Genomic DNA, 16088 nt, shown 5'->3' on the forward strand with positions numbered 1-16088 from the left:
TATATATTCTTGAAGGAATGCTATGGAGCTGGAATCCATGCATTCCTTCAAGCTATGGAAAACCTATATACCCCGCAATCAGAAAGAGTGATTGAAGAGGCCGCCAACATCTGTGACGACGACGACGATCCGGATGACCTTAAATTACAGGTACCAATTCACTAGATTTAGGGTAGGTTAGTTTAGGCGAATTTATCATCCTTTCATTTCTTCGACGTTGGCAACTATCATAACAAACATGGCGTACCATTCGTCCGGCGCGACTTCGTTACTTACGAAATCTGTTTTAAAACCCCACCCTGTGAAGTGCCAAGTTCGAATTTCCTGGAGCTACACGTGAAGTCCTGTTTGAGAGATAGCCACAGATCCACCTCAGGGTGTTGCTTGGACGCCAAGTTCTACGAGCTGGTCGAGAATAATCTCCCTGTTGGCTACGTCGAAAGCACTCTCGAGATCAAGAAATGCGCCCACATTGGTAGGAGAGAGGTGGGCATGTAGGTCCATCAGGCAATGGTGTTTGCTTCTCTGTGGTAAGAAACCATAAAGTTGCGGTGATAGCTTATCCTGTAGTCGAAACATAAGCCGAGTGAGAAATGTACGTTCGAGGACTTTACAGAAACAGAAGGTGGATAGAATAGGCCTGAACTTGTCTGTGGTAGGTTTGGGGATGGGCACAATGGTACTAGATGTCCAGGAACGAGATACATATCCCTTGTGTGGTAAATTGAGATTATTTGTATTGTTGCATTGTTCTTGTTTTACAATAGACTTTGTGTTGATGTATAAGAATTGTGTACTTGTGCTGTAGGTTCCTTACATACCATGTGATTCTCATATGTTGAGTACTCTGTAATATGTTTAGATGCTCTATAGCATCTGTTGGTATTGTTTATATGTTTGGATCCTATGTAGACGTCTTTTGTTTTTGTTCAGGTACTTATACTATGACGTCAATCTTGGCTTGTTTACGTTCTCGCTTGAAGCTCTCAATAAAAGAGCAAATTTGGTTCCTGTTTTTATCTCAGCCATCCCAGCCAAACAGCAACACCTTGCTAAAGAAAAGATTGTAGAGTTTGAGCAAGGGGGTGCCAGGGAATTTGAGGAGCAGGCGGAGGACTTGATAGGTGATGACATCATCCCCGGGAGTTGTTCTTTTGCTTGTGACAAGCGCACAACGCAGTTCGTCCTCAGTGAGGAGCACGTCGCCATCTTCATTCTTCCGTAATAATGCAGCCATTAGACGCAGGGTGCGGATATTCTTGTGGGTGGAGAGTGCCTTTTGAATGGGACGGGAAGACTGTTTGCCTGTTCTTGTTCAGACCAAGTACTTAGCAAGTACTGTGCATATTGGGCTGGGCTGTGGTGGAGAGTACTCAGTGGCTTCTTCTTGATGACTTTGTTTATCAGGCGACACATGGAGCCAACGCTGGTCTGGTGGTTGATACATACATACATATACCAAGGATTTTTCCCCCTTACAAGGGAGGTAGCCAAAAAGGAAAAGGCATAAAATCATTCCCACCCATTCCATCCCTGAATACACTCCAGACCCCTCCACCCTCCCTCCCATCTTAGCACCTCCTGGATGACGGGTCATCCCTGCACCTTGCCCACTGTCCTGGGTCAGAAGCAGTGTCGCAAGACACAGCACATCCACAGCAAGGCCGCTTCATTAAATCGGCGACACCCCTCTCCACCCCCCACCCCCCTTGCATAAAAGGAGAGGATGGGGAGAAATTCCTTCGGGCTGCGTCAACTTTTGCTCACACATACTACCCCCCCCCCGCCCATTCCACCTCATGCCATCACAACATCATCCATATACAACCATTCTCCATTCACCTCTGTCTTCTGTCCTCTCCCGTCCTTCCTCAACAGACATTCCCCTCTTCCCCAAAGCCCCCTTCACCCCATCCATCCACCTCATCCTAGGACGCCCCCTCATGTTCACTCCCTCCACATCTGCCTTCCACACCTCCTTTACTAGTCTTTCTTCACTCATTCTTTCCATGTGTCCAAACCATCCTAATATTCTTTCATCAACCCTATCTCCCAGCTCCTTTTCCACCCCCGTTCTCCTCCTCACCTCCTCATTTTTCACTCTATCTAGCCTAGTAACCCTCATCATACTTCTCAGACACCTCATCTCAAACACATTCAAACTCCTTCTCTCTTCTTCTCTTATGTTCCATGTTTCTGCCCCATACAGTGCTGTTGGCACAATCACTCCTTCATACAATCTTCTCTTTGCATCCATTCCCAAACGTCTATTCCTCATTACACTCTTTAATCCACCAAGGCATTTACTCGCTTCTCTCAATCTACATTCTACCTCCACCTTCACTCCACCCTTTCCTGCCACATTTGCACCCAAATATCTAAAACTATCCACTTCCTCCAGTCACTCTCCCTTGATGCTCACTTCCAGTCTACTGCCACTTTCACCCCTTGTACATCTCATCACCTTACATTTATCTTTAGCTTTCTTCTATCACATACTCTCCCAAACTCTGCAACCAACTTCCTCAATCCCTCCTCCGATCCTGCCACAAGCGCAGTGTCGTCCGCAAACAACAGCTGGCTCACCTCCCACTTTTCTCCATTTTCTTTAACCATCTCCAATCCCTTTCCCACTACCCTTGCATTTACCTCTCGCACTACCCCATCCATGTATAAGTTGAACAGCCAGGGTGACATAACGCATCCTTGACGAAGTCCCACCTTTACCTCAAACCACTCACTCTCTCCATTTCTAATCCTGACACAAGCTCTACTACTCTCATAAAAACTCTTGACAGGTCCTAAAAGCTTTCCTCCTATCCCGTATATCCGCATAACCTCCCACAGTGCCTTCCTGTCTACCCTATCATAAGCCTTTTCCAGATCCATAAAAGCCCAAAAAACATCCTTCCCCTTTCCTATAGCTTTCTCACATATTTGTCTTACCACAAAGATCTGATCTACACACCCTCTACCCGTCCTAAATCCACACTGTTCCTCACCAATTACTCCTTCTGTTCCTCTCCTAATCCTCTCAATCAAGATCCTCCCATAAGCCTTCCCAACTACACTTAACAAGCTAATCCCCCTGAAACTACTACATTCACAATTGTCCCCTTTTCCCTTGTAAAGAGGAACTATACAGGCACTCCTCCAGTCCTCTGGCACTCTACCCTCTCTCCAGCAAACATTAAATAACCTCACCAACCAGTCCACCATTACTGTACCTCCCCTTTTCAGACATTCTGCATGGTACCCATCCAGACCAGGTGCCTTACCTGGTTTCATCATCTTAACAACTGCCTTCGCCTCATCCTTCCTTATTTCTCCTCCATTTTCCTCACTCATCACTCATTTTCTTCGCATTTCCCACTGCATCTGTCTTTCCTTCCCTATCCTCCTTCACATTTAGCAACTCCCTAAAATATTCTGCCCATCTTCCCCTTACTGCCTTCTCTTCCATTATCATCTCTCCATCTGCACCTTTTATCTTTTCTTCTCTACTTGATTTGCCTCCTCTTCCTCTCTTAATTTCTTTCCAAAACATCTTTTTATTACTTTCAAAATTTTCTGCCATACTCTTACCCCATTTCACATCTGCTCTCCTCTTTACCTCCTTTACCTTTTGCTTTACTTCTCTTTTCTTTTCTCTGTACCTCTCATATGACTCCCTCGTCCTATTTTGTAACCAATCTGTGAAAGCTCGCTTCTTCTCTTCTACAACCTTCTTTGTTTCCTCATCCCACCATTCACTACCCTTTCTTCTATTTCCCCCTGTCCTTCTTGTTCCACACACCATCCTTGCACACTTTATGACTCCCTCCTTGAACCATCCCCATTCCTACTCCACACCTAGCTCTACTCTATCCTTTACTCCCTCCCACTCCTCCTTCAACTTCTTTCCGTACTCCTTCTCCTTTTCATTCAAAGAGTTCACTCTAAGAACCTCCCTACCTTTTATCCCTTTCCTCTTTCTCCATCTATCCTCCACTCTCAACTTACCTTCCACCAAAAAATGATCTGATATTCCCCCACCCTCTCCCCTTAGCACATATACATCCTTAACTCTTCCTATCATAATCCTATCTACCACTACATAATCCATTAGCGCTCTATCTACCACCCTTCCCTCCACCACCCTCTCCCATGAGTACTTATGCTTGACTTTCTTCCGAAACACTGTATTTGCTATGATCAACTCTCTTTCTAGACACATTTCCACCATCAACTCTCCACTACGATTCTTTCCTGGAACTCCACATTTTCCAACCACTCCATCGATTGGACCATTAAGGTCTCCCAGTACTATTACATTGACATTTCTTCCTAAATCCTCTATGCACTAATTTAAATCTATCCAAAAGGCCTCCCTTTCTATTACACTCTTCTTACTGCCAGGCCCATATGCACTTACAAAGACCCACATCTCCTTTCCCAGTTTCACCTTCATCCACATTGTCCATGAGGAAACCTCCTTCCACTCCACTACCCGTTTACCTATCTCTTCACTTACTAGAATAGCCACCCCTTCCCTCCCTCGCCCTCTCTTCACTCCTGATAACCTCCCACTTACACTCCTAAACTTACACTCACCCTTCCCTTTCAACTTAGTTTCACTCAAAGCCAACACATCCATCTTTCTTCTCACAAACATACTACCTATCTCTTCCCTTTTACTCTCATCTGTACCACATCCACGCAGATTAAAAGACCCAAACCTTAGGGTGCTGGTCTGAAAACTCCCAGACCCTCTTATGCCTTTATCTATTTTATTATTATTATTATTATTATTTTTTTTTTTTAGGAATATCCCCTGTGGGGCTACAAGGAGAATGATGCCTAGTCCCAATCCCCGTCCCTTTCTTCTCGCCTCTTACGATCCAAGTGGGAATACTTGGTGGCAGTATACTTTTCCCCCATCACAGGGAATTCTCCCATCACAGAAAAAGAATGGTAAGAGAATTGGTACAGGACAGCAACAAGGGGTTGGGAGACAGCATAACGGAGGGACCGTCGTAGTATAAAAGTGTCATCATTTCTCTATGAAGAGTTTTCCTCTATCATAGACAAAATTATGCGTGGCTCTGGTCCGTAGGGGCGCCCCATATCGACCCTAAAGTATCAACTTCATGCTACTTTGCCACAGTAACAAGCAGCCAATACCCCAGACGGGGTATATTTCTTCCACGACCCGGTATGGGCACACTGCTGCAGGGCAACAAGGTCATCTCTGGATGTCTGGAACTGGAGGAGATTAGCAGGTGTTGACTGCCTTTGAAGGACGAGACCATCTCAGCCTTCTTTTCCGCCTATAGGATGCATTGGTTCAGCATCCAGGCGTGAACCTCGCGGCATCTTTTGATGTGTGGCCTTGTGATGTAACGGGTGTAAAAATCATGTGTTGAAGCAATGAGGGAAGAGTACAGGTTCTCAGGTGACTGGAGATCAAATGTTGGTAGAAGAGTGGAGATGTAAGAGATGTAGTTGGGGCGGTACTTCGGTGAAATGGAAATGCGAAGACAGACGGGTATGAAGAGAAGAATGCCCACTTGGTAGGAAGTACAGGAGACCAAGTGTGATATGGTCAGAAAAGAAAGTCTGTATGGGAAACCACTTAACGTGTGTCGCTGCTAGACCAGATGTGATGATCTGGTCAAGTGTGCCTCCTCTGAAGTGTATGGCACCCCAGTGGATCAGTGAGTGAGACGGTTGCGGCAGATGTACTCGATGAGATAGCGCACTGCGGTTGGGGGAGGAGGGGGGGCATCTACTAGGGCAGGGTGCCGAGCGTTGAAGCCCCTAATGTAGATCAAACCGTAAGACGTGGTAGGAGGGAGGGCAGATTTATTTTTTCCTGGGGCAGAGTAAACATTACAGAATTTCAGTTTTCCATTCCCTATAAATATCTCAAAGAGTTGAAATGTCAGGTTATAGAGATGGTGGCAGCAGGGGGGTGGACCAACTCTAATAAGGAATACTACATCCAAAGGACTTAGTGCAAGATATGATTACGAGACTGGTGCATGAAACTACAGAACTACGTTCCTACGCAGTACATGTTGATTACGAGGGTATATACTACAAGCAATAGTGCACGCTTGTTCGAAGAATCGGCTACGAGGAGTGAACGAAGGACTACTACGAGGACGAGCTAGTGACCGAGGTTCATGTATGTGTGAGGTACGCGTCGCACGCTTGATGACTACATAGGAAGCAGTCGATTCAAATCGACATTAACAATTGAAGTTTTACAAGAAGTTATTACCTCGCAAACATTTCAGATGTTTCTGGGGGAGAAAATACACTGGGATTCAATAGATTTCTCAGTTTAATAGACACTCAAATGGTGATAAGAAAAAAACATATGAGACAAAAAAAATTTTTTTTAAAAGAAAATATAGACCCTAAGAAGGGTAGGGCTGGTCTTATGATAAATTTCCAGTAAATTGAAGATATTAACCAATATGAAGTTTATAAGAAGCTATTCATTAGATACTCTAAGTTAAAATGTATTCAGGATCCTATCAGGTCTTTGGTTACAATTATTAAGCAAAAATAAGTAAATCAAGCACAAAATATTTAGCAAAATTAGATAGATGGTCTAAGGACATGATTTCTGTGTATAAGGATTCAGATTGGATAGAAAGATCAAGTGACAAAATAAAAGTTTTTAGGTTACTAAATTAATAGCGTTTGTTCTATTGGTCAATAATTGTGATGAGATAACTGCAGAAAAGTTGTATAAGGCTTTAAAACTAAATATGGACTGAGGGGAGATAGATTACTGTAACTTCTTTAGGGGGCAGCGGTGGGATTCGAACCCGCGCCTCCGAAGAGAATATAAACCAATTAGTCCATATGTGGTGACAGTGGGAATACAACAGCAGCAACTAAAAACTCTAGGAGTGACTACAGAAACAGAGGATCTGAACAGAGTTAGAAGCACTTCAAGGGATGCTGGAATTGAATGTTACAACTGTAATACCTGGGGGCATTAAGCACAAGATTGTTATTATAAGACTATTTGTAGAAACTGCAAATATGAGGGTCATAATGAGTATCATTATAGAAACCCACCTTTCTGTATCACCAGAGAGTATGACATAGAACACAGGATTGTAGAACAATACCAAATTTTCGTGTTCACCCAGAAACAAGAGGGAAATAAAAAACCTTGACACAAAATAAAACAATTTATGTAAAAGAAAGGCATATTTAGAGTACTAATAATTAAATTGATGGATATGCATGATATTTTGTAAAAGTAATCTACAATGGCCCTAGATGAGGGCAAACATGTTGAAAATCATATTTATTAAGTATAAACTGGAATTTTTTTTTATATATATTCTTTGGCTCTACTGAGCACATTTTATTTTTATGTAACAGGGGCCTCTTCTCCCACCCCGACGCGCAGGATGGAGTCCTCAACTCCATCCCTGCAAACTAGGAAAACCTCCCCTGACGATCCCAATATCGACCCGGACAAAGCTAGACACGTGTTTCTCCATTCTGATCAGACCCGATTAGCTGACCTCAACCCATTAATGCTTAAAAATGTTTATCTCAATTTACCGATGACATTAACCAAGTTAAAAAACTTAGAAGCGGAGACCTCCAAGTTACCACCAACTCTGGGAAAGCTACACGCGACCTTCTCAAGGCCAGGAAGTTTCATTCCTTCGATGTTGTTGCATCCATTCCTAGGTCACTCAACTCCTGCAGAGGAGTAATTCACTGCAGAGATTTGATGACCATGGAAGAATGTGACATCCTCGATGAGATGAAATCCGAAGGCATATTAGATGTTAAATTTATAGCGCGACTGGACCGAGAAAGGAACATGCGGGTGAACACGCCCCTCATAACTCTGACATTCAACTCAACAACCCACCCTGACTACTTCAAAATAGGATACATTCATGTCCCAACACGACCATATGTCCCTAACCCTTTGCGCTGCAACAAATGTTTCAAATATGGTCACCTTGCCAAATTCTACAGCAAGCAAACAGTCATATGCGGTAAGTGTGCAGGCGAACATCCAACAGATGCTTGCTCTGCTAATGTGTTTCAATGTGTCAACTGCCCCTCCAATAACAACCATGCATCCACCTCCCGAGACTGTCCCACTTTCAAAGTAGAAAAAGAAATCTGTATAGAAAAAGCAAACTCGTGGCATATCCTTCTACGAAGCAAGGAAGCGTGTGATGGAAAGACTAGTTACCCCAACTATTCCCTCCGGAGCAACATCCTATGCTTCGGCAGTAAAGAAAACTTATGGAACCATTGAAACACAAACCGAGAACAAGCACTCCAACAAGGACAAAGATCATCGCCCAACTACCAAGCAAACTCACTCGCACCTTCCTTCCCCGGCCATCCCAGAGCTTCCCAAACGTGTGCCTACACGCACGGAAGAGGATGTCCACATGGAGACCTCCGGTTTCCAAAAGCGATTTTTAAGTCCTATTTCTAGCCCAGACCGTTCATCCGGGGCTAAACACACCTCTTCCACTAAGGCCAAGAAAGGAAGAAACCGAAGCAGATAAATAAACAAATGAAAACAAATAAAAACAAAAATAAATAAATAGATAAATAAATAAAAATCAACATAATCCAGTGGAATTGCCGAGGTGTTAGAAGTAAATTAAATGACCTAGTAATTTTCAACTCGCTAAACAACTCCTCAGTCATATGTCTACAAGAAACGCTCCTTAAGCCCAGTGTTGAGTTCAAACTCAAGAACTTTACCACCTATAGGAAGGACAGGTTGGCACCTGGAGGGGGGGTCACATTTGCAGTCAGCGACTGCCTTCCCCAAGTGGAATTACCACTAACCACCACTTTGGAAGCAGTCGCTATCAAAACCAAGCTTCAAAATAAACTCGTGACCACCTGCTCCATTTACCTACCTCCCGACCCTCGTTTCCCACTAGAGGAAGTAAACGAGTTGATAAAACAACTACCCCACCACAAACTCATAGTGGGAGACTTCAACTCCCACCATCGCATGTGTGGTAGCGATAAAACATCTCTTCGAGGGGAGCAGATGGAAGAAATACTAAACACCAACAACCTGGTCCTCCTAAACACTGACAGTCCAACTCGAGTAGACGATACTAGGGGTCCTTTTCATGTATCGATTTATCCATATCATCTCCTGCGTTGTCTGACATCACACAATGAAATATGTATGACGACACTATGCTCAGTGATCATTTCCCAGTAATACTAAAAATAGGGGGTGACCACGCTACGGCTGCTCCAGCCTACGGAGACAACCCACCCCCTCCCTGTCCCAAATTCAATATTTCAAAAGCCAACTGGGAAATGTATCGCACAAAAACCAACGTCAACATCACAGGGGATAATATAGATGACAAAATATCAAATTAACTATTTCAATTTTGAATTCAGCACATGAACATATACCAAAAACCTCGGTATTTCACAAGCATAGAATTCCTTGGTGGACATCAGACTGCAGAAAAGCACTTTGCAAGCTGAATAGGCCTTGCCGTACTCTTAAAAATAAGTCAATCGCACCCAACTTCATTACTTTAAAAAAAAAGCGCAAGCAGAGGCCCGTAAAACAATCAAACAGGCCAAACAAAAGTCTTGGCACGACTACATCTCAACAGTAAACCTAAACACCCCTCTAACACAAATTTTGGTCAGCCGTCCGAAGAATCGACGGCAAATATACACCAAGCATAAAGACCCTGACCATAGGAAACACATTTGTAGATACTCCCACCGACATCGCAAACACAATAGCAGACACATTTACACAAACAAGTAACACAAATAACTATTCTCTAACCTTCCCACAACATAAACAAAGACGGGAAGCAGAACCCCTGATCTTTTATACACAGACACACCACGACTACAACACTCCCAACTACACGAGCTTGAACAAGCCTTAAGCTCGTGCAGAGGAACCTCTGCTGGTCCAGATGGGATTAGGTATGAGATGCTGCAACATTTGAATTCAATTTCTCAAAAAAAGTTATTAGAATTATGCAACAAAATTTGGATTAATCAAGAATTCCCAAAAACATGAAGACATGCCCACGTCATACCTATTCTCAAAAAGGGGAAGGACCCAAAGAGTCCTTCCTCTTATCGCCCTATAGCGCTTACCAACTAACTATGCAAAGTATTAGAACTTATGGCCAATAACAGATTAAAATTCATTCTAGTCTCAAAATTTAATAGTTCCTGCCCAATGTGGTTTCAGGAAAAATAGAAGTAGTCTTGACCATTTGGTCAACTTAGAACAAAACATCTTCTCAAGTTTCGAGAGGAAAGACTACCTTGTTGCTTGCTTTTTAGATTTAGAAAGAGCCTACGACATGGCATGGCGACGTAGTATCCTCGAAAAGCTCTATGCACTTAGCCTTAGAGGGAATCTTCCTATTTTCATTCAGAATTTCTTAAAAGAACGAACATTTTCGGTTAAGACTCAAGGTCATTTTTCATCAGTACGCACACAAGAAAATGGCGTACCACAGGGAAGTGTGTTAAGTCCCACATTATTTATGTTACTTATAAACGATATTCTACCCACTCCACCTCGGAACCTTATATACTCATTATATGCTGACGACGTCAGAATCTGGGATTCCTCATCGAACGCCAAGTTTTCCGGCTCTCGCATGCAACTTGCCCTGGACTCGCTCCAGGACTAGTCTGACAAATGGGGATTTAAGTTTTCGGAATTAAAGTCAACAGTAATTGTATTTTCACGCAGAGCCCAGGCAGAAACAAATCTGCAATTACATGGTAAAACCATTCCAGTACAAAATTTAACCTTTTTCCTTGGCCTGAAACTGGACTCCAGGCTAAACTGGAAGGCCCATGTAAAATATCTAGATGATGCGTGCAACAAGAGAATTAATTTGCTACGTAAACTAATGGGTACAAACTGGGGAGCAGATAGGAAATCCCTGCTAATGATTTATGAGTCCCTAATTAGATCTAAATTAGACTATGAGTGTCAGATTTATGGTTCGGCAACACCAACCACGTTACAACCCCTGAACATCATCCAAAACAAAGGCCTACGAATTGCACTTGGAGCATTACGCTGCACAAGAATCGAAAGGCTGGGAATTTAAGCAAATGCACCCCCCCTCCTCCACTACAGGCGCGAAATGCTAACTCTTCGATACGTCGCCAAAGTGCTCCGCAAGCCACGACAGACATTCCTGCAGGCAAACCATAAACCAACACGAGCACTTGACCAACTCCAGCCTAAATGTCCTTTCCAACAGGATCCGATCCTTGTGCGAGCAGTATTCAGTGCCACTGTGGTCAATAGAAAAGTTCAAGACCACGTTCATACCACCATGGAAGACCAACACCCTGAAGATGAGCACAAAGACCTCAAAAAAAAAAAAAAAATCTTCTAACATAGAAGAACTCCGTCAGAAGACGCTGGATATCATCAACGGGTACAATGACCACAGGGCACTGTACACGGACGGCTCCAAGTGCGGCCATAAAACAGGGACAGGGTTATACAGCACCAAAACCCGGATGATGTTCAGATTGCCGGACCATACGAGCATATATATCGCCGAACTCTTCGGCATATACAAAGCGATAGAAAATGCTCAATCAAACACACATAGTAACATTGTCATTTTCTCAGACTCACTAAATACATTAAAATCAATCAAGTCAGGTAGCCATATGGAGAACTTTCGCCTGGGTAAAATCATTAGCACATTATCGATAACTAACAAGTCCATTACTCTCTCTTGGGTTCCCAGCCACATTGGGATCTTCGGGAATGAGAAAGCGGACACCTTAGCCAAATCTGCCTTAGAAAAAGACTCTATTACAGACATACCCCTGGACACAGGAACCTTCAACTCTATTCTAAGGAAACAATTACACGCCCACTGGCAACTCCAGTGGGACAACCTTCACATCTCACACAAACAAAAGGAACACATAACAGACTGGTCGACATCATACAGAAACAACAGACGGGAGGAAATCGCCATAGCAAGACTGAGGATGAACTCGACCTACCTCACCCACCTAAACCCATACATAAACGGCGTATTTCCTCCCCAATGCAACACCTGCAACACCATACTATCCATAAGACACATACTCATACACTGCTCAAAATACAACACACAGCGCCAAGCGCTTATACAACACTGCTAACTAAAAAAAAAAAAAAAAAAAAAAAAGTTAAACGCTACAAATCTTTGACCGATGACCGTTTACTTATTGACAAAGTAGTATTTTATTTGCGCACAACAGGGCTATTATGGAAATTATTATGGTAGATTGAAAAGGATAGCAGGCTTAATGACCTCATTATAGGTCGATAGCCTTAAAGATAAAACAAATAAATAAATAAATAAATAAATAAATAAATAAATAAATTAGCTGGTTTATGCTGAAATATTTTTCATTACTCAATTAGTTCCATGTATATAATATCATATAAAAGGTTGAATTCCATAACAATGTACTATGCCAAAGCCATGTACTAACCCCTTTTGGACGACATCGACGCCACCGAATCTCTTCACTGCATGATCTACGAGGTGAGAGAATTTAACGTGGCAGATGCTAGCGCAGTCTTACGATTCAACGGGAAAATGGTTGTGGGAGACAAATGTTGCTTATTGTCAACTTGAGTGAATGCATATGATAACATCCCAAATTTAGAGTCACCCCTAAATTTTCTTAAACTGATACGCGTTTATAAAATTATTTCAGCATTTTGTCTATATCAAATTATTTTGTTTGATAATTTATTATTTTATATATTATCTACGTGTGTTATGACTTATATAAACAAAAAATTGTGCTTTTGTTAGAAAATATTTCCATTACAAATTGTGGTAATTATTCTATATTTATAAAAAGAAAACAAACTAATTTAAACCAAAATACAATTTAGGTCGTGAAACCGTAATCTAACCAAGTAAGTAGGTCTGCCCCATATTTATCATAACTCTTACTTCCCTCCATTTCACCCTTTCCTTCCACTGAACCCCTAAATCCTCCCACCCTCTCCCCCATTTTACCTATCCTGCCCTCTGACTAACTATAACCATACCTCTTGATAGTCAACGCACACTCTATACTAATATCACGCCAACGATGAGGCGTCTTGTAATATTTTTTCGCATGTAGAAACTTTGGTAGGCGTTAACAATATTACTAATCATATATATGAAATACGTGAATAGTGACTCAACGAAAGTAGGGCCTTTTTAACTAAATATAAAATAATTACCACAATGCCTTGTGAAAACACCTTACAAAAGTGTAGGAATTACGTCTATATCAGTCATCATATATATGAATAACATACAAAACAATGTATTACAAAACAATTTTATGTGGCAAAAACGCTGAATTTTGTTTTCATAAACCCGTATCATTTTAAGAAAAGTTAGGGTCACTAAAATCATAACGTTAACTTGTACATTCACTCAACCATTTTCCCTTTGAATCGTAAGACTGCGCTAGTATCAGTCACGTTCCTGCTGCAGATTTCTTTCAGCTCGTATATCACATAATGAAGAGATTTTGTAGAGTCACTGTCGTAATATATCATTACAATGGATTACAATGGCGGAGCATGCCGACAGTAGACCTTTTGATCCATATCTAGGTCGGATGCCAAAAAAAAAAAAAAAAAAAATCATATTAATAAAAAAATAATAAATAAAAACTATAATAATGTAAATAACAAATAAAATACATAAATAAATTCATAGGTATAGTTAAATAATAAACAAACAGGTAAATAGCAAACAATAATAAATTGACATATAACTAATAATAAATTAAAATCAGACAGACAAATGATAACAAAACAAAAACAAATAATATAAGATAAATTATAATCATTACAGCTTCTTAAAGCTTCGAACTGAACTACATTGCACTACCTGTGCAGGAAGTTTATTCCATTCATTAACTACACGGTTGGCAAAGTTGTTTCTACCTACTTCCAAATTGAACCTATTTCCGGACAGTTTGAGCTCATTGTTTCTTGTCTGATTCTCATTCAATGTAAAAATTTGGTCACTTTTGATGTTGTCATTTGATGAAAGTCGCTGTGCGTCTTCTTAGGAATCTACAAAGGAGTTTTGTTAGTTCCTCTGGAAGCTGTAATCAGATTCTTTTGACACTCATGCCATACTGTCAGTACTAAGTGTTCAACAACGTGACTGATGGTGTAAGGACGTAAATGGTTGCAACAACGTCATTGGTGGTGTCGCGACCCACCTATGGTCTAAGTTAATTTTGACAGTAAATAGATAGATAGATAGATAGATAGATAGACAAATAAATAAACAAATAAATGAATAAACAAATAAATAGATAAATCAAACAAATAGATAAATGAAAATAAGGTCGTGCGCAGTTCGAACGTACGACAGAGAGTTCAGGCAGGATGATCAAACTCCTCGTTAGAATTAACACATACAAATGGCCATAGAATAATTAAAGCATATCAATACATATGACATGAAATAAATTAGAAATTTGACCAGTTACGTGTTATTTTCTTGACAAGAAATGGCTCAGTAATGTAGAGGTCAGTTTATGAGATAATGCAGAAGTATCGTGGTTACTAACTTTTTTTTTTTTTTCAAAAGTCTCTCTTGCCATACAAGTTTTCCAATGTATTGACCCCCCAAACCGCTCCCTCCCTGCAAGGGGGGTCTATAGTTGCAAGGGGGGAGAGGCGTGGAGGAAAAGAACAATTCCTAGAGGGGGCGTGGTAGTACAAAGGTTAAGAACCAACTGAGTGGTACGCTATACCTCGTTTAATGCTGTTTGGAATCGATGGAGATTGAGTCGCCTGGGCGTGACGTCTGGGTCCAGAAAGGAGAAGTGATAGGCTTCTTCTTTTGAGGAACGAAGAAACTCTCTCTTACCCAAGTCATCCTGTCAAACTTATGCATTATGCATTTGTCATTATGTATAATTTTGTATGTTCATATGTAGAAGCAAGCCTCACCATCCATTCAATCCTGTATGCACTCAACTTTGTAATTTATAATATGGATGACATCAAAGTCACGAAATGTGCACTCAACTTCGTAATTTATATTATGGATGACATCAAAGTCACGAAATGTGTTCTGTAATCTTCAGGTGTCAAAAGTCACGCAGTCATGCTAATACATCGTCGACCGATAGAAAGGCAAATTGACTGAGTGTCGTCAATCGCCGAATTCTTCTAGGGCATTTAGCCCTAAGCACCTTGTTGTACACTTGTAGTTGGCTCGTAAGCGTTTTCAACCGGGGGAACAACCCATTGATTGTGATGTCGGAGCCGACTTTCTGAGACTAGATTAGCTTAGCTCGTCCCTCCATTTCCTCGGCGTTATTCCTAAACGTTTTCCCGAAAGTACAGCCCTTCCGGTCGACTATTACAATATACAAGCTCACGCGTCCCCTCTACCCTCGTCATTTCTAACGATTCCCCTCGTTTGACGAGACCTCTGGTTAGATTGGGCTCACGAGAAGACTGTTATGAAGTTACCACCCACATAACCCCTTTTTCTCAATTAGGGTCTCGTTGTTATCATTAATATCTTATGCATTATCTCATGTATTCTCCAAACCTTTTGGTCTATTTGACCCACGTATATCCCCATTCTTCTATGTGTTAATAATGTCCATGTATATATTCACCTGTCTTTGTTTTCTCTTTGTGCATATAACAATATATTTTTGTTGCTTAAACTTCACGTTCAATGATTCTCTGGAATCTTGTGATTATTTGTTACCCTGCCTCTAGTCCTACGGTAAATTGTCGGCTCCAGACCGGACAGCTCAGTCCAAAAAGGATTACTAGAGGTGAGCTGATCATAGGCCCCGGTAACGTAACAAGAGTCACGAGATTGAGGCAGCTCCATTTCGCAACATTTGTAAGTCCAAAATCTTATAACTTCTCGTCAGCCAAATAACATGAAAACTTACGGACTTGAAAGACAAACGTTCAGACAAAGTAAATATTGGTCAAATAACGCTTCAAACTGCATGTATGCGTCATACCCTTCGGTTATTAGTAAGCCCGCCAGAAG

This window comes from Oratosquilla oratoria, chromosome 34, assembly GCF_046742065.1.
Source record: "Oratosquilla oratoria isolate Oo_2021 chromosome 34, ASM4674206v1, whole genome shotgun sequence".
Lineage (NCBI taxonomy): Eukaryota > Metazoa > Arthropoda > Malacostraca > Stomatopoda > Squillidae > Oratosquilla > Oratosquilla oratoria.